Below are 20,906 nucleotides of genomic sequence, written 5' to 3' on the forward strand. Positions count from 1 at the left end.
CTGAAGGTGGCTGCTGCTGTGCACAGGTATATAAAGGCTCAGAGCCTATTATGACACGCGCAGCCAGCGTTCCATTGCCACATTCCATCTACTGCAGGCAGGATACCTGGCTGGCTGAATGTCGCTGAGAAGCTCACAGAGACCGCCATAAGCAACAGTTTAACAGAATGCCACAGACTAATCAACCAAACTTTTTGGGTTGGGTTCTCTTTTATAGTCTGCAGGCATTAAATGAAAGAAGTCAGTGTTCCAGCAGAGGGAGACAACGTTTCAGAAAAGGCATTGTAGCAAACCAAAAAAGAAATTTTAAGCGCAGCAGAGTAACCAGCGCACATACCTGTTAGCTCAGGTGAGTTTAAAAGGCTGCTGTTGATAACAAGGGCATTTGCTAAATAGATGGTGTGTGTGCAACAATATACTGAAAGGTCAATTATATTGTGCAGCTTATCTCACCACCTGTAGTTATTTAGGTGAAAGCTCCAAAATGCTTGCCTAATATGTCTGTTTATCCAAAAGGAAGTAAAAAGGGAGAGCTAGAAAGATAGCATTGCATCACATTACATGGCAATGCAATGCACAGTTGCTGAAGTTGAACCAAAATGAGCTTGTAATCTGGCTTCTGCAACTTTGAACATGAAAAATCCAATGAGGAGAAGAAAAGCAAAGCCAAAGAGTCCATCCCAAAATCCGACAAACAAGCAAAATGAACAAAAAACATTGAATTCAATTCTTTCTGATTTTAGAAACTGCATTAAAGAAGGGGTGCACCGGTCCTGGAGATACTGCAATACCAGGTCAATGCGTGGAGTGGACAGAGCAAGCTCTTTTTCCATCTCCCTGTTCTAAAAATCCATTTAATATATGGTCCCCAGATAGGGGACGTATCAGATATTAAACTGATAAGAACAGATACTACACTTGATCTTAGCCAAAAGGCCGAGAAGCGATAACCAGAATTGGTTTCAAACTACGGAGCCACCCATGGATCCTGAAAAGTCCATTTGTGGAGATGAGCTCCTGGACTCCCGTTAAGAAGACATGTTGTCAACCTCTAGATCCCTTACATGCCTGCACTTTTCGGCTTGCTGCTGCTGCAATCCACGCGTTTTAGATCTGCATAACTCCACCTCTTTAAACACAGCACCTTCACCCCCTGCTGTTCCCACCCGCCTCAACACCGTTGGAAGGGAGGAGAACCAATTAAGGCGGGGGGTGGGGTGGAACGAGCAGCTGTCTACCCTTAGCAGGAGGGCTCCTGATTACATACCTCTCCTGCTGCTGCTGCTGCTGGCTGTCCAGCAGCAGACTGAAGGTGGCTGCTGCTGTGCACAGGTATATAAAGGCTCAGAGCCTATTATGACACGCGCAGCCAGCGTTCCATTGCCACATTCCATCTACTGCAGGCAGGATACCTGGCTGGCTGAATGTCGCTGAGAAGCTCACAGAGACCGCCATAAGCAACAGTTTAACAGAATGCCACAGACTAATCAACCAAACTTTTTGGGTTGGGTTCTCTTTTATAGTCTGCAGGCATTAAATGAAAGAAGTCAGTGTTCCAGCAGAGGGAGACAACGTTTCAGAAAAGGCATTGTAGCAAACCAAAAAAGAAATTTTAAGCGCAGCAGAGTAACCAGCGCACATACCTGTTAGCTCAGGTGAGTTTAAAAGGCTGCTGTTGATAACAAGGGCATTTGCTAAATAGATGGTGTGTGTGCAACAATATACTGAAAGGTCAATTATATTGTGCAGCTTATCTCACCACCTGTAGTTATTTAGGTGAAAGCTCCAAAATGCTTGCCTAATATGTCTGTTTATCCAAAAGGAAGTAAAAAGGGAGAGCTAGAAAGATAGCATTGCATCACATTACATGGCAATGCAATGCACAGTTGCTGAAGTTGAACCAAAATGAGCTTGTAATCTGGCTTCTGCAACTTTGAACATGAAAAATCCAATGAGGAGAAGAAAAGCAAAGCCAAAGAGTCCATCCCAAAATCCGACAAACAAGCAAAATGAACAAAAAACATTGAATTCAATTCTTTCTGATTTTAGAAACTGCATTAAAGAAGGGGTGCACCGGTCCTGGAGATACTGCAATACCAGGTCAATGCGTGGAGTGGACAGAGCAAGCTCTTTTTCCATCTCCCTGTTCTAAAAATCCATTTAATATATGGTCCCCAGATAGGGGACGTATCAGATATTAAACTGATAAGAACAGATTTTTTTGATTGAAGCTGCATCCAAGGCACTGAAAAATGTGACCGAAGTCACACCAAAACAGCGCACGAGGCGAGGATTCATGTGGACCCTTCCCGGAGGAGAGGGTCCCCAATAAACCATCCCCATCCCTCCGAGCCAGAAGGCCACAGCGAGGGTCAGGGATCTCCGATGCTCTCCCTAGCCGAAGCCGGAGAAGAGCCGTTTTCGTGCTCCCAGCTTCCATCTAGGCTGCCACCCTAGTGGAGCTGGAGCCTGTGTTGGTTTCTCAGCCCAAAGCTGAACGGACCTCCGACCGGGTTTATAAAAATTCCCCTTCCTAGCCCGGAGGCCAGGAATATGGGGGGTTGCTCAGAAAGTATGATTGGCAAAGGTGCGGCGTGCTACGAAGCCAAGTCTTTCTGGGGTTCCCAGTCCCAGTAAGCTTGGACTCCCACCAGGGCGCCTACTCCTGGGGCACATTGCTCCAAAGCCCTCACACTTACCCAGCCTAGTGACTTCGATCCTGGAGGGCCATGTTTTCCATCATATAACTCTATGAGCCACCTGGCGTACTAACAAGTGCACCAAACCAGTGTGTAATATGCATCAATTTACTAGGGCAGCCCAAGGACAAAACTGCCTTTTCAAAAGATACTACACTTGATCTTAGCCAAAAGGCCGAGAAGCGATAACCAGAATTGGTTTCAAACTACGGAGCCACCCAAGGATCCTGAAAAGTCCATTTGTGGAGATGAGCTCCTGGACTCCCGTTAAGAAGACATGTTGTCAACCTCTAGATCCCTTACATGCCTGCACTTTTCGGCTTGCTGCTGCTGCAATCCACGCGTTTTAGATCTGCATAACTCCACCTCTTTAAACACAGCACCTTCACCCCCTGCTGTTCCCACCCGCCTCAACACCGTTGGAAGGGAGGAGAACCAATTAAGGCGGGGGGTGGGGTGGAACGAGCAGCTGTCTACCCTTAGCAGGAGGGCTCCTGATTACATACCTCTCCTGCTGCTGCTGCTGCTGGCTGTCCAGCAGCAGACTGAAGGTGGCTGCTGCTGTGCACAGGTATATAAAGGCTCAGAGCCTATTATGACACGCGCAGCCAGCGTTCCATTGCCACATTCCATCTACTGCAGGCAGGATACCTGGCTGGCTGAATGTCGCTGAGAAGCTCACAGAGACCGCCATAAGCAACAGTTTAACAGAATGCCACAGACTAATCAACCAAACTTTTTGGGTTGGGTTCTCTTTTATAGTCTGCAGGCATTAAATGAAAGAAGTCAGTGTTCCAGCAGAGGGAGACAACGTTTCAGAAAAGGCATTGTAGCAAACCAAAAAAGAAATTTTAAGCGCAGCAGAGTAACCAGCGCACATACCTGTTAGCTCAGGTGAGTTTAAAAGGCTGCTGTTGATAACAAGGGCATTTGCTAAATAGATGGTGTGTGTGCAACAATATACTGAAAGGTCAATTATATTGTGCAGCTTATCTCACCACCTGTAGTTATTTAGGTGAAAGCTCCAAAATGCTTGCCTAATATGTCTGTTTATCCAAAAGGAAGTAAAAAGGGAGAGCTAGAAAGATAGCATTGCATCACATTACATGGCAATGCAATGCACAGTTGCTGAAGTTGAACCAAAATGAGCTTGTAATCTGGCTTCTGCAACTTTGAACATGAAAAATCCAATGAGGAGAAGAAAAGCAAAGCCAAAGAGTCCATCCCAAAATCCGACAAACAAGCAAAATGAACAAAAAACATTGAATTCAATTCTTTCTGATTTTAGAAACTGCATTAAAGAAGGGGTGCACCGGTCCTGGAGATACTGCAATACCAGGTCAATGCGTGGAGTGGACAGAGCAAGCTCTTTTTCCATCTCCCTGTTCTAAAAATCCATTTGATATATGGTCCCCAGATAGGGGACGTATCAGATATTAAACTGATAAGAACAGATACTACACTTGATCTTAGCCAAAAGGCCGAGAAGCGATAACCAGAATTGGTTTCAAACTACGGAGCCACCCAAGGATCCTGAAAAGTCCATTTGTGGAGATGAGCTCCTGGACTCCCGTTAAGAAGACATGTTGTCAACCTCTAGATCCCTTACATGCCTGCACTTTTCGGCTTGCTGCTGCTGCAATCCACGCGTTTTAGATCTGCATAACTCCACCTCTTTAAACACAGCACCTTCACCCCCTGCTGTTCCCACCCGCCTCAACACCGTTGGAAGGGAGGAGAACCAATTAAGGCGGGGGGTGGGGTGGAACGAGCAGCTGTCTACCCTTAGCAGGAGGGCTCCTGATTACATACCTCTCCTGCTGCTGCTGCTGCTGGCTGTCCAGCAGCAGACTGAAGGTGGCTGCTGCTGTGCACAGGTATATAAAGGCTCAGAGCCTATTATGACACGCGCAGCCAGCGTTCCATTGCCACATTCCATCTACTGCAGGCAGGATACCTGGCTGGCTGAATGTCGCTGAGAAGCTCACAGAGACCGCCATAAGCAACAGTTTAACAGAATGCCACAGACTAATCAACCAAACTTTTTGGGTTGGGTTCTCTTTTATAGTCTGCAGGCATTAAATGAAAGAAGTCAGTGTTCCAGCAGAGGGAGACAACGTTTCAGAAAAGGCATTGTAGCAAACCAAAAAAGAAATTTTAAGCGCAGCAGAGAAACCAGCGCACATACCTGTTAGCTCAGGTGAGTTTAAAAGGCTGCTGTTGATAACAAGGGCATTTGCTAAATAGATGGTGTGTGTGCAACAATATACTGAAAGGTCAATTATATTGTGCAGCTTATCTCACCACCTGTAGTTATTTAGGTGAAAGCTCCAAAATGCTTGCCTAATATGTCTGTTTATCCAAAAGGAAGTAAAAAGGGAGAGCTAGAAAGATAGCATTGCATCACATTACATGGCAATGCAATGCACAGTTGCTGAAGTTGAACCAAAATGAGCTTGTAATCTGGCTTCTGCAACTTTGAACATGAAAAATCCAATGAGGAGAAGAAAAGCAAAGCCAAAGAGTCCATCCCAAAATCCGACAAACAAGCAAAATGAACAAAAAACATTGAATTCAATTCTTTCTGATTTTAGAAACTGCATTAAAGAAGGGGTGCACCGGTCCTGGAGATACTGCAATACCAGGTCAATGCGTGGAGTGGACAGAGCAAGCTCTTTTTCCATCTCCCTGTTCTAAAAATCCATTTAATATATGGTCCCCAGATAGGGGACGTATCAGATATTAAACTGATAAGAACAGATACTACACTTGATCTTAGCCAAAAGGCCGAGAAGCGATAACCAGAATTGGTTTCAAACTACGGAGCCACCCAAGGATCCTGAAAAGTCCATTTGTGGAGATGAGCTCCTGGACTCCCGTTAAGAAGACATGTTGTCAACCTCTAGATCCCTTACATGCCTGCACTTTTCGGCTTGCTGCTGCTGCAATCCACGCGTTTTAGATCTGCATAACTCCACCTCTTTAAACACAGCACCTTCACCCCCTGCTGTTCCCACCCGCCTCAACACCGTTGGAAGGGAGGAGAACCAATTAAGGCGGGGGGTGGGGTGGAACGAGCAGCTGTCTACCCTTAGCAGGAGGGCTCCTGATTACATACCTCTCCTGCTGCTGCTGCTGCTGGCTGTCCAGCAGCAGACTGAAGGTGGCTGCTGCTGTGCACAGGTATATAAAGGCTCAGAGCCTATTATGACACGCGCAGCCAGCGTTCCATTGCCACATTCCATCTACTGCAGGCAGGATACCTGGCTGGCTGAATGTCGCTGAGAAGCTCACAGAGACCGCCATAAGCAACAGTTTAACAGAATGCCACAGACTAATCAACCAAACTTTTTGGGTTGGGTTCTCTTTTATAGTCTGCAGGCATTAAATGAAAGAAGTCAGTGTTCCAGCAGAGGGAGACAACGTTTCAGAAAAGGCATTGTAGCAAACCAAAAAAGAAATTTTAAGCGCAGCAGAGTAACCAGCGCACATACCTGTTAGCTCAGGTGAGTTTAAAAGGCTGCTGTTGACAACAAGGGCATTTGCTAAATAGATGGTGTGTGTGCAACAATATACTGAAAGGTCAATTATATTGTGCAGCTTATCTCACCACCTGTAGTTATTTAGGTGAAAGCTCCAAAATGCTTGCCTAATATGTCTGTTTATCCAAAAGGAAGTAAAAAGGGAGAGCTAGAAAGATAGCATTGCATCACATTACATGGCAATGCAATGCACAGTTGCTGAAGTTGAACCAAAATGAGCTTGTAATCTGGCTTCTGCAACTTTGAACATGAAAAATCCAATGAGGAGAAGAAAAGCAAAGCCAAAGAGTCCATCCCAAAATCCGACAAACAAGCAAAATGAACAAAAAACATTGAATTCAATTCTTTCTGATTTTAGAAACTGCATTAAAGAAGGGGTGCACCGGTCCTGGAGATACTGCAATACCAGGTCAATGCGTGGAGTGGACAGAGCAAGCTCTTTTTCCATCTCCCTGTTCTAAAAATCCATTTAATATATGGTCCCCAGATAGGGGACATATCAGATATTAAACTGATAAGAACAGATACTACACTTGATCTTAGCCAAAAGGCCGAGAAGCGATAACCAGAATTGGTTTCAAACTACGGAGCCACCCAAGGATCCTGAAAAGTCCATTTGTGGAGATGAGCTCCTGGACTCCCGTTAAGAAGACATGTTGTCAACCTCTAGATCCCTTACATGCCTGCACTTTTCGGCTTGCTGCTGCTGCAATCCACGCGTTTTAGATCTGCATAACTCCACCTCTTTAAACACAGCACCTTCACCCCCTGCTGTTGCCACCCGCCTCAACACCGTTGGAAGGGAGGAGAACCAATTAAGGCGGGGGGTGGGGTGGAACGAGCAGCTGTCTACCCTTAGCAGGAGGGCTCCTGATTACATACCTCTCCTGCTGCTGCTGCTGCTGCTGGCTGTCCAGCAGCAGACTGAAGGTGGCTGCTGCTGTGCACAGGTATATAAAGGCTCAGAGCCTATTATGACATGCGCAGCCAGCGTTCCATTGCCACATTCCATCTACTGCAGGCAGGATACCTGGCTGGCTGAATGTCGCTGAGAAGCTCACAGAGACCGCCATAAGCAACAGTTTAACAGAATGCCACAGACTAATCAACCAAACTTTTTGGGTTGGGTTCTCTTTTATAGTCTGCAGGCATTAAATGAAAGAAGTCAGTGTTCCAGCAGAGGGAGACAACGTTTCAGAAAAGGCATTGTAGCAAACCAAAAAAGAAATTTTAAGCGCAGCAGAGTAACCAGCGCACATACCTGTTAGCTCAGGTGAGTTTAAAAGGCTGCTGTTGATAACAAGGGCATTTGCTAAATAGATGGTGTGTGTGCAACAATATACTGAAAGGTCAATTATATTGTGCAGCTTATCTCACCACCTGTAGTTATTTAGGTGAAAGCTCCAAAATGCTTGCCTAATATGTCTGTTTATCCAAAAGGAAGTAAAAAGGGAGAGCTAGAAAGATAGCATTGCATCACATTACATGGCAATGCAATGCACAGTTGCTGAAGTTGAACCAAAATGAGCTTGTAATCTGGCTTCTGCAACTTTGAACATGAAAAATCCAATGAGGAGAAGAAAAGCAAAGCCAAAGAGTCCATCCCAAAATCCGACAAACAAGCAAAATGAACAAAAAACATTGAATTCAATTCTTTCTGATTTTAGAAACTGCATTAAAGAAGGGGTGCACCGGTCCTGGAGATACTGCAATACCAGGTCAATGCGTGGAGTGGACAGAGCAAGCTCTTTTTCCATCTCCCTGTTCTAAAAATCCATTTAATATATGGTCCCCAGATAGGGGACGTATCAGATATTAAACTGATAAGAACAGATACTACACTTGATCTTAGCCAAAAGGCCGAGAAGCGATAACCAGAATTGGTTTCAAACTACGGAGCCACCCAAGGATCCTGAAAAGTCCATTTGTGGAGATGAGCTCCTGGACTCCCGTTAAGAAGACATGTTGTCAACCTCTAGATCCCTTACATGCCTGCACTTTTCGGCTTGCTGCTGCTGCAATCCACGCGTTTTAGATCTGCATAACTCCACCTCTTTAAACACAGCACCTTCACCCCCTGCTGTTCCCACCCGCCTCAACACCGTTGGAAGGGAGGAGAACCAATTAAGGCGGGGGGTGGGGTGGAACGAGCAGCTGTCTACCCTTAGCAGGAGGGCTCCTGATTACATACCTCTCCTGCTGCTGCTGCTGCTGGCTGTCCAGCAGCAGACTGAAGGTGGTTGCTGCTGTGCACAGGTATATAAAGGCTCAGAGCCTATTATGACACGCGCAGCCAGCGTTCCATTGCCACATTCCATCTACTGCAGGCAGGATACCTGGCTGGCTGAATGTCGCTGAGAAGCTCACAGAGACCGCCATAAGCAACAGTTTAACAGAATGCCACAGACTAATCAACCAAACTTTTTGGGTTGGGTTCTCTTTTATAGTCTGCAGGCATTAAATGAAAGAAGTCAGTGTTCCAGCAGAGGGAGACAACGTTTCAGAAAAGGCATTGTAGCAAACCAAAAAAGAAATTTTAAGCGCAGCAGAGTAACCAGCGCACATACCTGTTAGCTCAGGTGAGTTTAAAAGGCTGCTGTTGATAACAAGGGCATTTGCTAAATAGATGGTGTGTGTGCAACAATATACTGAAAGGTCAATTATATTGTGCAGCTTATCTCACCACCTGTAGTTATTTAGGTGAAAGCTCCAAAATGCTTGCCTAATATGTCTGTTTATCCAAAAGGAAGTAAAAAGGGAGAGCTAGAAAGATAGCATTGCATCACATTACATGGCAATGCAATGCACAGTTGCTGAAGTTGAACCAAAATGAGCTTGTAATCTGGCTTCTGCAACTTTGAACATGAAAAATCCAATGAGGAGAAGAAAAGCAAAGCCAAAGAGTCCATCCCAAAATCCGACAAACAAGCAAAATGAACAAAAAACATTGAATTCAATTCTTTCTGATTTTAGAAACTGCATTAAAGAAGGGGTGCACCGGTCCTGGAGATACTGCAATACCAGGTCAATGCGTGGAGTGGACAGAGCAAGCTCTTTTTCCATCTCCCTGTTCTAAAAATCCATTTAATATATGGTCCCCAGATAGGGGACGTATCAGATATTAAACTGATAAGAACAGATACTACACTTGATCTTAGCCAAAAGGCCGAGAAGCGATAACCAGAATTGGTTTCAAACTACGGAGCCACCCAAGGATCCTGAAAAGTCCATTTGTGGAGATGAGCTCCTGGACTCCCGTTAAGAAGACATGTTGTCAACCTCTAGATCCCTTACATGCCTGCACTTTTCGGCTTGCTGCTGCTGCAATCCACGCGTTTTAGATCTGCATAACTCCACCTCTTTAAACACAGCACCTTCACCCCCTGCTGTTCCCACCCGCCTCAACACCGTTGGAAGGGAGGAGAACCAATTAAGGCGGGGGGTGGGGTGGAACGAGCAGCTGTCTACCCTTAGCAGGAGGGCTCCTGATTACATACCTCTCCTGCTGCTGCTGCTGCTGGCTGTCCAGCAGCAGACTGAAGGTGGCTGCTGCTGTGCACAGGTATATAAAGGCTCAGAGCCTATTATGACACGCGCAGCCAGCGTTCCATTGCCACATTCCATCTACTGCAGGCAGGATACCTGGCTGGCTGAATGTCGCTGAGAAGCTCACAGAGACCGCCATAAGCAACAGTTTAACAGAATGCCACAGACTAATCAACCAAACTTTTTGGGTTGGGTTCTCTTTTATAGTCTGCAGGCATTAAATGAAAGAAGTCAGTGTTCCAGCAGAGAGAGACAACGTTTCAGAAAAGGCATTGTAGCAAACCAAAAAAGAAATTTTAAGCGCAGCAGAGTAACCAGCGCACATACCTGTTAGCTCAGGTGAGTTTAAAAGGCTGCTGTTGATAACAAGGGCATTTGCTAAATAGATGGTGTGTGTGCAACAATATACTGAAAGGTCAATTATATTGTGCAGCTTATCTCACCACCTGTAGTTATTTAGGTGAAAGCTCCAAAATGCTTGCCTAATATGTCTGTTTATCCAAAAGGAAGTAAAAAGGGAGAGCTAGAAAGATAGCATTGCATCACATTACATGGCAATGCAATGCACAGTTGCTGAAGTTGAACCAAAATGAGCTTGTAATCTGGCTTCTGCAACTTTGAACATGAAAAATCCAATGAGGAGAAGAAAAGCAAAGCCAAAGAGTCCATCCCAAAATCCGACAAACAAGCAAAATGAACAAAAAACATTGAATTCAATTCTTTCTGATTTTAGAAACTGCATTAAAGAAGGGGTGCACCGGTCCTGGAGATACTGCAATACCAGGTCAATGCGTGGAGTGGACAGAGCAAGCTCTTTTTCCATCTCCCTGTTCTAAAAATCCATTTAATATATGGTCCCCAGATAGGGGACGTATCAGATATTAAACTGATAAGAACAGATACTACACTTGATCTTAGCCAAAAGGCCGAGAAGCGATAACCAGAATTGGTTTCAAACTACGGAGCCACCCAAGGATCCTGAAAAGTCCATTTGTGGAGATGAGCTCCTGGACTCCCGTTAAGAAGACATGTTGTCAACCTCTAGATCCCTTACATGCCTGCACTTTTCGGCTTGCTGCTGCTGCAATCCACGCGTTTTAGATCTGCATAACTCCACCTCTTTAAACACAGCACCTTCACCCCCTGCTGTTCCCACCCGCCTCAACACCGTTGGAAGGGAGGAGAACCAATTAAGGCGGGGGGTGGGGTGGAACGAGCAGCTGTCTACCCTTAGCAGGAGGGCTCCTGATTACATACCTCTCCTGCTGCTGCTGCTGCTGGCTGTCCAGCAGCAGACTGAAGGTGGTTGCTGCTGTGCACAGGTATATAAAGGCTCAGAGCCTATTATGACACGCGCAGCCAGCGTTCCATTGCCACATTCCATCTACTGCAGGCAGGATACCTGGCTGGCTGAATGTCGCTGAGAAGCTCACAGAGACCGCCATAAGCAACAGTTTAACAGAATGCCACAGACTAATCAACCAAACTTTTTGGGTTGGGTTCTCTTTTATAGTCTGCAGGCATTAAATGAAAGAAGTCAGTGTTCCAGCAGAGGGAGACAACGTTTCAGAAAAGGCATTGTAGCAAACCAAAAAAGAAATTTTAAGCGCAGCAGAGTAACCAGCGCACATACCTGTTAGCTCAGGTGAGTTTAAAAGGCTGCTGTTGATAACAAGGGCATTTGCTAAATAGATGGTGTGTGTGCAACAATATACTGAAAGGTCAATTATATTGTGCAGCTTATCTCACCACCTGTAGTTATTTAGGTGAAAGCTCCAAAATGCTTGCCTAATATGTCTGTTTATCCAAAAGGAAGTAAAAAGGGAGAGCTAGAAAGATAGCATTGCATCACATTACATGGCAATGCAATGCACAGTTGCTGAAGTTGAACCAAAATGAGCTTGTAATCTGGCTTCTGCAACTTTGAACATGAAAAATCCAATGAGGAGAAGAAAAGCAAAGCCAAAGAGTCCATCCCAAAATCCGACAAACAAGCAAAATGAACAAAAAACATTGAATTCAATTCTTTCTGATTTTAGAAACTGCATTAAAGAAGGGGTGCACCGGTCCTGGAGATACTGCAATACCAGGTCAATGCGTGGAGTGGACAGAGCAAGCTCTTTTTCCATCTCCCTGTTCTAAAAATCCATTTAATATATGGTCCCCAGATAGGGGACGTATCAGATATTAAACTGATAAGAACAGATACTACACTTGATCTTAGCCAAAAGGCCGAGAAGCGATAACCAGAATTGGTTTCAAACTACGGAGCCACCCAAGGATCCTGAAAAGTCCATTTGTGGAGATGAGCTCCTGGACTCCCGTTAAGAAGACATGTTGTCAACCTCTAGATCCCTTACATGCCTGCACTTTTCGGCTTGCTGCTGCTGCAATCCACGCGTTTTAGATCTGCATAACTCCACCTCTTTAAACACAGCACCTTCACCCCCTGCTGTTCCCACCCGCCTCAACACCGTTGGAAGGGATGAGAACCAATTAAGGCGGGGGGTGGGGTGGAACGAGCAGCTGTCTACCCTTAGCAGGAGGGCTCCTGATTACATACCTCTCCTGCTGCTGCTGCTGCTGGCTGTCCAGCAGCAGACTGAAGATGGCTGCTGCTGTGCACAGGTATATAAAGGCTCAGAGCCTATTATGACACGCGCAGCCAGCGTTCCATTGCCACATTCCATCTACTGCAGGCAGGATACCTGGCTGGCTGAATGTCGCTGAGAAGCTCACAGAGACCGCCATAAGCAACAGTTTAACAGAATGCCACAGACTAATCAACCAAACTTTTTGGGTTGGGTTCTCTTTTATAGTCTGCAGGCATTAAATGAAAGAAGTCAGTGTTCCAGCAGAGGGAGACAACGTTTCAGAAAAGGCATTGTAGAAACCAAAAAAGAAATTTTAAGTGCAGCAGAGTAACCAGCGCACATACCTGTTAGCTCAGGTGAGTTTAAAAGGCTGCTGTTGATAACAAGGGCATTTGCTAAATAGATGGTGTGTGTGCAACAATATACTGAAAGGTCAATTATATTGTGCAGCTTATCTCACCACCTGTAGTTATTTAGGTGAAAGCTCCAAAATGCTTGCCTAATATGTCTGTTTATCCAAAAGGAAGTAAAAAGGGAGAGCTAGAAAGATAGCATTGCATCACATTACATGGCAATGCAATGCACAGTTGCTGAAGTTGAACCAAAATGAGCTTGTAATCTGGCTTCTGCAACTTTGAACATGAAAAATCCAATGAGGAGAAGAAAAGCAAAGCCAAAGAGTCCATCCCAAAATCCGACAAACAAGCAAAATGAACAAAAAACATTGAATTCAATTCTTTCTGATTTTAGAAACTGCATTAAAGAAGGGGTGCACTGGTCCTGGAGATACTGCAATACCAGGTCAATGCGTGGAGTGGACAGAGCAAGCTCTTTTTCCATCTCCCTGTTCTAAAAATCCATTTAATATATGGTCCCCAGATAGGGGACGTATCAGATATTAAACTGATAAGAACAAATACTACACTTGATCTTAGCCAAAAGGCCGAGAAGCGATAACCAGAATTGGTTTCAAACTACGGAGCCACCCAAGGATCCTGAAAAGTCCATTTGTGGAGATGAGCTCCTGGACTCCCGTTAAGAAGACATGTTGTCAACCTCTAGATCCCTTACATGCCTGCACTTTTCGGCTTGCTGCTGCTGCAATCCACGCGTTTTAGATCTGCATAACTCCACCTCTTTAAACACAGCACCTTCACCCCCTGCTGTTCCCACCCGCCTCAACACCGTTGGAAGGGAGGAGAACCAATTAAGGCGGGGGGTGGGGTGGAACGAGCAGCTGTCTACCCTTAGCAGGAGGGCTCCTGATTACATACCTCTCCTGCTGCTGCTGCTGCTGCTGGCTGTCCAGCAGCAGACTGAAGGTGGCTGCTGCTGTGCACAGGTATATAAAGGCTCAGAGCCTATTATGACACGCGCAGCCAGCGTTCCATTGCCACATTCCATCTACTGCAGGCAGGATACCTGGCTGGCTGAATGTCGCTGAGAAGCTCACAGAGACCGCCATAAGCAACAGTTTAACAGAATGCCACAGACTAATCAACCAAACTTTTTGGGTTGGGTTCTCTTTTATAGTCTGCAGGCATTAAATGAAAGAAGTCAGTGTTCCAGCAGAGGGAGACAACGTTTCAGAAAAGGCATTGTAGCAAACCAAAAAAGAAATTTTAAGCGCAGCAGAGTAACCAGCGCACATACCTGTTAGCTCAGGTGAGTTTAAAAGGCTGCTGTTGATAACAAGGGCATTTGCTAAATAGATGGTGTGTGTGCAACAATATACTGAAAGGTCAATTATATTGTGCAGCTTATCTCACCACCTGTAGTTATTTAGGTGAAAGCTCCAAAATGCTTGCCTAATATGTCTGTTTATCCAAAAGGAAGTAAAAAGGGAGAGCTAGAAAGATAGCATTGCATCACATTACATGGCAATGCAATGCACAGTTGCTGAAGTTGAACCAAAATGAGCTTGTAATCTGGCTTCTGCAACTTTGAACATGAAAAATCCAATGAGGAGAAGAAAAGCAAAGCCAAAGAGTCCATCCCAAAATCCGACAAACAAGCAAAATGAACAAAAAACATTGAATTCAATTCTTTCTGATTTTAGAAACTGCATTAAAGAAGGGGTGCACTGGTCCTGGAGATACTGCAATACCAGGTCAATGCGTGGAGTGGACAGAGCAAGCTCTTTTTCCATCTCCCTGTTCTAAAAATCCATTTAATATATGGTCCCCAGATAGGGGACGTATCAGATATTAAACTGATAAGAACAGATACTACACTTGATCTTAGCCAAAAGGCCGAGAAGCGATAACCAGAATTGGTTTCAAACTACGGAGCCACCCAAGGATCCTGAAAAGTCCATTTGTGGAGATGAGCTCCTGGACTCCCGTTAAGAAGACATGTTGTCAACCTCTAGATCCCTTACATGCCTGCACTTTTCGGCTTGCTGCTGCTGCAATCCACGCGTTTTAGATCTGCATAACTCCACCTCTTTAAACACAGCACCTTCACCCCCTGCTGTTCCCACCCGCCTCAACACCGTTGGAAGGGAGGAGAACCAATTAAGGCGGGGGGTGGGGTGGAACGAGCAGCTGTCTACCCTTAGCAGGAGGGCTCCTGATTACATACCTCTCCTGCTGCTGCTGCTGCTGGCTGTCCAGCAGCAGACTGAAGGTGGCTTCTGCTGTGCACAGGTATATAAAGGCTCAGAGCCTATTATGACACGCGCAGCCAGCGTTCCATTGCCACATTCCATCTACTGCAGGCAGGATACCTGGCTGGCTGAATGTCGCTGAGAAGCTCACAGAGACCGCCATAAGCAACAGTTTAACAGAATGCCACAGACTAATCAACCAAACTTTTTGGGTTGGGTTCTCTTTTATAGTCTGCAGGCATTAAATGAAAGAAGTCAGTGTTCCAGCAGAGGGAGACAACGTTTCAGAAAAGGCATTGTAGCAAACCAAAAAAGAAATTTTAAGCGCAGCAGAGTAACCAGCGCACATACCTGTTAGCTCAGGTGAGTTTAAAAGGCTGCTGTTGATAACAAGGGCATTTGCTAAATAGATGGTGTGTGTGCAACAATATACTGAAAGGTCAATTATATTGTGCAGCTTATCTCACCACCTGTAGTTATTTAGGTGAAAGCTCCAAAATGCTTGCCTAATATGTCTGTTTATCCAAAAGGAAGTAAAAAGGGAGAGCTAGAAAGATAGCATTGCATCACATTACATGGCAATGCAATGCACAGTTGCTGAAGTTGAACCAAAGTGAGCTTGTAATCTGGCTTCTGCAACTTTGAACATGAAAAATCCAATGAGGAGAAGAAAAGCAAAGCCAAAGAGTCCATCCCAAAATCCGACAAACAAGCAAAATGAACAAAAAACATTGAATTCAATTCTTTCTGATTTTAGAAACTGCATTAAAGAAGGGGTGCACCGGTCCTGGAGATACTGCAATACCAGGTCAATGCGTGGAGTGGACAGAGCAAGCTCTTTTTCCATCTCCCTGTTCTAAAAATCCATTTAATATATGGTCCCCAGATAGGGGACGTATCAGATATTAAACTGATAAGAACAGATACTACACTTGATCTTAGCCAAAAGGCCAAGAAGCGATAACCAGAATTGGTTTCAAACTACGGAGCCACCCAAGGATCCTGAAAAGTCCATTTGTGGAGATGAGCTCCTGGACTCCCGTTAAGAAGACATGTTGTCAACCTCTAGATCCCTTACATGCCTGCACTTTTCGGCTTGCTGCTGCTGCAATCCACGCGTTTTAGATCTGCATAACTCCACCTCTTTAAACACAGCACCTTCACCCCCTGCTGTTCCCACCCGCCTCAACACCGTTGGAAGGGAGGAGAACCAATTAAGGCGGGGGGTGGGGTGGAACGAGCAGCTGTCTACCCTTAGCAGGAGGGCTCCTGATTACATACCTCTCCTGCTGCTGCTGCTGCTGGCTGTCCAGCAGCAGACTGAAGGTGGCTGCTGCTGTGCACAGGTATATAAAGGCTCAGAGCCTATTATGACACGCGCAGCCAGCGTTCCATTGCCACATTCCATCTACTGCAGGCAGGATACCTGGCTGGCTGAATGTCGCTGAGAAGCTCACAGAGATCGCCATAAGCAACAGTTTAACAAAATGCCACAGACTAATCAACCAAACTTTTTGGGTTGGGTTCTCTTTTATAGTCTGCAGGCATTAAATGAAAGAAGTCAGTGTTCCAGCAGAGGGAGACAACGTTTCAGAAAAGGCATTGTAGCAAACCAAAAAAGAAATTTTAAGCGCAGCAGAGTAACCAGCGCACATACCTGTTAGCTCAGGTGAGTTTAAAAGGCTGCTGTTGATAACAAGGGCATTTGCTAAATAGATGGTGTGTGTGCAACAATATACTGAAAGGTCAATTATATTGTGCAGCTTATCTCACCACCTGTAGTTATTTAGGTGAAAGCTCCAAAATGCTTGCCTAATATGTCTGTTTATCCAAAAGGAAGTAAAAAGGGAGAGCTAGAAAGATAGCATTGCATCACATTACATGGCAATGCAATGCACAGTTGCTGAAGTTGAACCAAAATGAGCTTGTAATCTGGCTTCTGCAACTTTGAACATGAAAAATCCAATGAGGAGAAGAAAAGCAAAGCCAAAGAGTCCATCCCAAAATCCGACAAACAAGCAAAATGAACAAAAAACATTGAATTCAATTCTTTCTGATTTTAGAAACTGCATTAAAGAAGGGGTGCACCGGTCCTGGAGATACTGCAATACCAGGTCAATGCGTGGAGTGGACAGAGCAAGCTCTTTTTCCATCTCCCTGTTCTAAAAATCCATTTAATATATGGTCCCCAGATAGGGGACGTATCAGATATTAAACTGATAAGAACAGATACTACACTTGATCTTAGCCAAAAGGCCAAGAAGCGATAACCAGAATTGGTTTCAAACTACGGAGCCACCCAAGGATCCTGAAAAGTCCATTTGTGGAGATGAGCTCCTGGACTCCCGTTAAGAAGACATGTTGTCAACCTCTAGATCCCTTACATGCCTGCACTTTTCGGCTTGCTGCTGCTGCAATCCACGCGTTTTAGATCTGCATAACTCCACCTCTTTAAACACAGCACCTTCACCCCCTGCTGTTCCCACCCGCCTCAACACCGTTGGAAGGGAGGAGAACCAATTAAGGCGGGGGGTGGGGTGGAACGAGCAGCTGTCTACCCTTAGCAGGAGGGCTCCTGATTACATACCTCTCCTGCTGCTGCTGCTGCTGGCTGTCCAGCAGCAGACTGAAGGTGGCTGCTGCTGTGCACAGGTATATAAAGGCTCAGAGCCTATTATGACACGCGCAGCCAGCGTTCCATTGCCACATTCCATCTACTGCAGGCAGGATACCTGGCTGGCTGAATGTCGCTGAGAAGCTCACAGAGACCGCCATAAGCAACAGTTTAACAGAATGCCACAGACTAATCAACCAAACTTTTTGGGTTGGGTTCTCTTTTATAGTCTGCAGGCATTAAATGAAAGAAGTCAGTGTTCCAGCAGAGGGAGACAACGTTTCAGAAAAGGCATTGTAGCAAACCAAAAAAGAAATTTTAAGCGCAGCAGAGTAACCAGCGCACATACCTGTTAGCTCAGGTGAGTTTAAAAGGCTGCTGTTGATAACAAGGGCATTTGCTAAATAGATGGTGTGTGTGCAACAATATACTGAAAGGTCAATTATATTGTGCAGCTTATCTCACCACCTGTAGTTATTTAGGTGAAAGCTCCAAAATGCTTGCCTAATATGTCTGTTTATCCAAAAGGAAGTAAAAAGGGAGAGCTAGAAAGATAGCATTGCATCACATTACATGGCAATGCAATGCACAGTTGCTGAAGTTGAACCAAAATGAGCTTGTAATCTGGCTTCTGCAACTTTGAACATGAAAAATCCAATGAGGAGAAGAAAAGCAAAGCCAAAGAGTCCATCCCAAAATCCGACAAACAAGCAAAATGAACAAAAAACATTGAATTCAATTCTTTCTGATTTTAGAAACTGCATTAAAGAAGGGGTGCGCCGGTCCTGGAGATACTGCAATACCAGGTCAATGCGTGGAGTGGACAGAGCAAGCTCTTTTTCCATCTCCCTGTTCTAAAAATCCATTTAATATATGGTCCCCAGATAGGGGACGTATCAGATATTAAACTGATAAGAACAGATACTACACTTGATCTTAGCCAAAAGGCCGAGAAGCGATAACCAGAATTGGTTTCAAACTACGGAGCCACCCAAGGATCCTGAAAAGTCCATTTGTGGAGATGAGCTCCTGGACTCCCGTTAAGAAGACATGTTGTCAACCTCTAGATCCCTTACATGCCTGCACTTTTCGGCTTGCTGCTGCTGCAATCCACGCGTTTTAGATCTGCATAACTCCACCTCTTTAAACACAGCACCTTCACCCCCTGCTGTTCCCACCCGCCTCAACACCGTTGGAAGGGAGGAGAACCAATTAAGTCGGGGGGTGGGGTGGAACGAGCAGCTGTCTACCCTTAGCAGGAGGGCTCCTGATTACATACCTCTCCTGCTGCTGCTGCTGGCTGTCCAGCAGCAGACTGAAGGTGGCTGCTGCTGTGCACAGGTATATAAAGGCTCAGAGCCTATTATGACACGCGCAGCCAGCGTTCCATTGCCACATTCCATCTACTGCAGGCAGGATACCTGGCTGGCTGAATGTCGCTGAGAAGCTCACAGAGACCGCCATAAGCAACAGTTTAACAGAATGCCACAGACTAATCAACCAAACTTTTTGGGTTGGGTTCTCTTTTATAGTCTGCAGGCATTAAATGAAAGAAGTCAGTGTTCCAGCAGAAGGAGACAACGTTTCAGAAAAGGCATTGTAGCAAACCAAAAAAGAAATTTTAAGCGCAGCAGAGTAACCAGCGCACATACCTGTTAGCTCAGGTGAGTTTAAAAGGCTGCTGTTGATAACAAGGGCATTTGCTAAATAGATGGTGTGTGTGCAACAATATACTGAAAGGTCAATTATATTGTGCAGCTTATCTCACCACCTGTAGTTATTTAGGTGAAAGCTCCAAAATGCTTGCCTAATATGTCTGTTTATCCAAAAGGAAGTAAAAAGGGAGAGCTAGAAAGATAGCATTGCATCACATTACATGGCAATGCAATGCACAGTTGCTGAAGTTGAACCAAAATGAGCTTGTAATCTGGCTTCTGCAACTTTGAACATGAAAAATCCAATGAGGAGAAGAAAAGCAAAGCCAAAGAGTCCATCCCAAAATCCGACAAACAAGCAAAATGAACAAAAAACATTGAATTCAATTCTTTCTGATTTTAGAAACTGCATTAAAGAAGGGGTGCACCGGTCCTGGAGATACTGCAATACCAGGTCAATGCGTGGAGTGGACAGAGCAAGCTCTTTTTCCATCTCCCTGTTCTAAAAATCCATTTAATATATGGTCCCCAGATAGGGGACGTATCAGATATTAAACTGATAAGAACAGATACTACACTTGATCTTAGCCAAAAGGCCGAGAAGCGATAACCAGAATTGGTTTCAAACTACGGAGCCACCCAAGGATCCTGAAAAGTCCATTTGTGGAGATGAGCTCCTGGACTCCCGTTAAGAAGACATGTTGTCAACCTCTAGATCCCTTACATGCCTGCACTTTTCGGCTTGCTGCTGCTGCAATCCACGCGTTTTAGATCTGCATAACTCCACCTCTTTAAACACAGCACCTTCACCCCCTGCTGTTCCCACCCGCCTCAACACCGTTGGAAGGGAGGAGAACCAATTAAGGCGGGGGGTGGGGTGGAACGAGCAGCTGTCTACCCTTAGCAGGAGGGCTCCTGATTACATACCTCTCCTGCTGCTGCTGCTGCTGGCTGTCCAGCAGCAGACTGAAGGTGGCTGCTGCTGTGCACAGGTATATAAAGGCTCAGAGCCTATTATGACACGCGCAGCCAGCGTTCCATTGCCACATTCCATCTACTGCAGGCAGGATACCTGGCTGGCTGAATGTCGCTGAGAAGCTCACAGAGACCGCCATAAGCAACAGTTTAACAGAATGCCACAGACTAATCAACCAAACTTTTTGGGTTGGGTTCTCTTTTATAGTCTGCAGGCATTAAATGAAAGAAGTCAGTGTTCCAGCAGAGGGAGACAACGTTTCAGAAAAGGCATTGTAGCAAACCAAAAAAGAAATTTTAAGCGCAGCAGAGTAACCAGCGCACATACCTGTTAGCTCAGGTGAGTTTAAAAGGCTGCTGTTGATAACAAGGGCATTTGCTAAATAGATGGTGTGTGTGCAACAATATACTGAAAGGTCAATTATATTGTGCAGCTTATCTCACCACCTGTAGTTATTTAGGTGAAAGCTCCAAAATGCTTGCCTAATATGTCTGTTTATCCAAAAGGAAGTAAAAAGGGAGAGCTAGAAAGATAGCATTGCATCACATTACATGGCAATGCAATGCACAGTTGCTGAAGTTGAACCAAAATGAGCTTGTAATCTGGCTTCTGCAACTTTGAACATGAAAAATCCAATGAGGAGAAGAAAAGCAAAGCCAAAGAGTCCATCCC

General features: G+C 45.1%; 15 non-coding genes and 1 pseudogene across 15 annotated transcripts; all 16 read right to left on the minus strand.

Moving 5' to 3' along the window:
• Positions 1 to 757: 757 nt before the first annotated feature.
• LOC141191796 (U2 spliceosomal RNA) lies at positions 758 to 948 on the minus strand. Its single transcript, XR_012265499.1, has one exon. It is a non-coding gene; the product is annotated as a U2 spliceosomal RNA (small nuclear RNA).
• Positions 949 to 2,063: 1,115 nt separating this feature from the next.
• On the minus strand, positions 2,064 to 2,246 carry LOC141192115 (U2 spliceosomal RNA). Its single transcript, XR_012265807.1, has one exon. It is a non-coding gene; the product is annotated as a U2 spliceosomal RNA (small nuclear RNA).
• A 524-nt stretch (positions 2,247 to 2,770) lies between these two features.
• On the minus strand, positions 2,771 to 2,886 carry LOC141192195 (U2 spliceosomal RNA; annotated as a pseudogene).
• Positions 2,887 to 4,001: 1,115 nt separating this feature from the next.
• On the minus strand, positions 4,002 to 4,192 carry LOC141192045 (U2 spliceosomal RNA). Its single transcript, XR_012265740.1, has one exon. It is a non-coding gene; the product is annotated as a U2 spliceosomal RNA (small nuclear RNA).
• A 1,115-nt stretch (positions 4,193 to 5,307) lies between these two features.
• On the minus strand, positions 5,308 to 5,498 carry LOC141191797 (U2 spliceosomal RNA). Its single transcript, XR_012265500.1, has one exon. It is a non-coding gene; the product is annotated as a U2 spliceosomal RNA (small nuclear RNA).
• Positions 5,499 to 6,613: 1,115 nt separating this feature from the next.
• On the minus strand, positions 6,614 to 6,804 carry LOC141191760 (U2 spliceosomal RNA). The gene has a single exon (XR_012265465.1). It is a non-coding gene; the product is annotated as a U2 spliceosomal RNA (small nuclear RNA).
• A 1,118-nt stretch (positions 6,805 to 7,922) lies between these two features.
• LOC141191799 (U2 spliceosomal RNA) lies at positions 7,923 to 8,113 on the minus strand. The gene has a single exon (XR_012265501.1). It is a non-coding gene; the product is annotated as a U2 spliceosomal RNA (small nuclear RNA).
• Positions 8,114 to 9,228: 1,115 nt separating this feature from the next.
• On the minus strand, positions 9,229 to 9,419 carry LOC141191800 (U2 spliceosomal RNA). The gene has a single exon (XR_012265502.1). It is a non-coding gene; the product is annotated as a U2 spliceosomal RNA (small nuclear RNA).
• A 1,115-nt stretch (positions 9,420 to 10,534) lies between these two features.
• On the minus strand, positions 10,535 to 10,725 carry LOC141191801 (U2 spliceosomal RNA). The gene has a single exon (XR_012265503.1). It is a non-coding gene; the product is annotated as a U2 spliceosomal RNA (small nuclear RNA).
• A 1,115-nt stretch (positions 10,726 to 11,840) lies between these two features.
• LOC141191802 (U2 spliceosomal RNA) lies at positions 11,841 to 12,031 on the minus strand. Its single transcript, XR_012265504.1, has one exon. It is a non-coding gene; the product is annotated as a U2 spliceosomal RNA (small nuclear RNA).
• Positions 12,032 to 13,145: 1,114 nt separating this feature from the next.
• LOC141192056 (U2 spliceosomal RNA) lies at positions 13,146 to 13,336 on the minus strand. The gene has a single exon (XR_012265750.1). It is a non-coding gene; the product is annotated as a U2 spliceosomal RNA (small nuclear RNA).
• Positions 13,337 to 14,454: 1,118 nt separating this feature from the next.
• Positions 14,455 to 14,645, minus strand: LOC141191754 (U2 spliceosomal RNA). The gene has a single exon (XR_012265459.1). It is a non-coding gene; the product is annotated as a U2 spliceosomal RNA (small nuclear RNA).
• A 1,115-nt stretch (positions 14,646 to 15,760) lies between these two features.
• Positions 15,761 to 15,951, minus strand: LOC141192016 (U2 spliceosomal RNA). Its single transcript, XR_012265712.1, has one exon. It is a non-coding gene; the product is annotated as a U2 spliceosomal RNA (small nuclear RNA).
• Positions 15,952 to 17,066: 1,115 nt separating this feature from the next.
• LOC141192017 (U2 spliceosomal RNA) lies at positions 17,067 to 17,257 on the minus strand. Its single transcript, XR_012265713.1, has one exon. It is a non-coding gene; the product is annotated as a U2 spliceosomal RNA (small nuclear RNA).
• Positions 17,258 to 18,372: 1,115 nt separating this feature from the next.
• On the minus strand, positions 18,373 to 18,563 carry LOC141192063 (U2 spliceosomal RNA). Its single transcript, XR_012265757.1, has one exon. It is a non-coding gene; the product is annotated as a U2 spliceosomal RNA (small nuclear RNA).
• Positions 18,564 to 19,675: 1,112 nt separating this feature from the next.
• On the minus strand, positions 19,676 to 19,866 carry LOC141191803 (U2 spliceosomal RNA). Its single transcript, XR_012265505.1, has one exon. It is a non-coding gene; the product is annotated as a U2 spliceosomal RNA (small nuclear RNA).
• Between the last annotated feature and the right edge of the window lie 1,040 nt (positions 19,867 to 20,906).

The sequence above is a fragment of the Phyllobates terribilis genome, unplaced genomic scaffold (assembly GCF_046119375.1).
Source record: "Phyllobates terribilis strain yellow unplaced genomic scaffold, ASM4611937v1 Scaffold_52__1_contigs__length_9100884, whole genome shotgun sequence".
NCBI classification, from domain to species: domain Eukaryota; kingdom Metazoa; phylum Chordata; class Amphibia; order Anura; family Dendrobatidae; genus Phyllobates; species Phyllobates terribilis.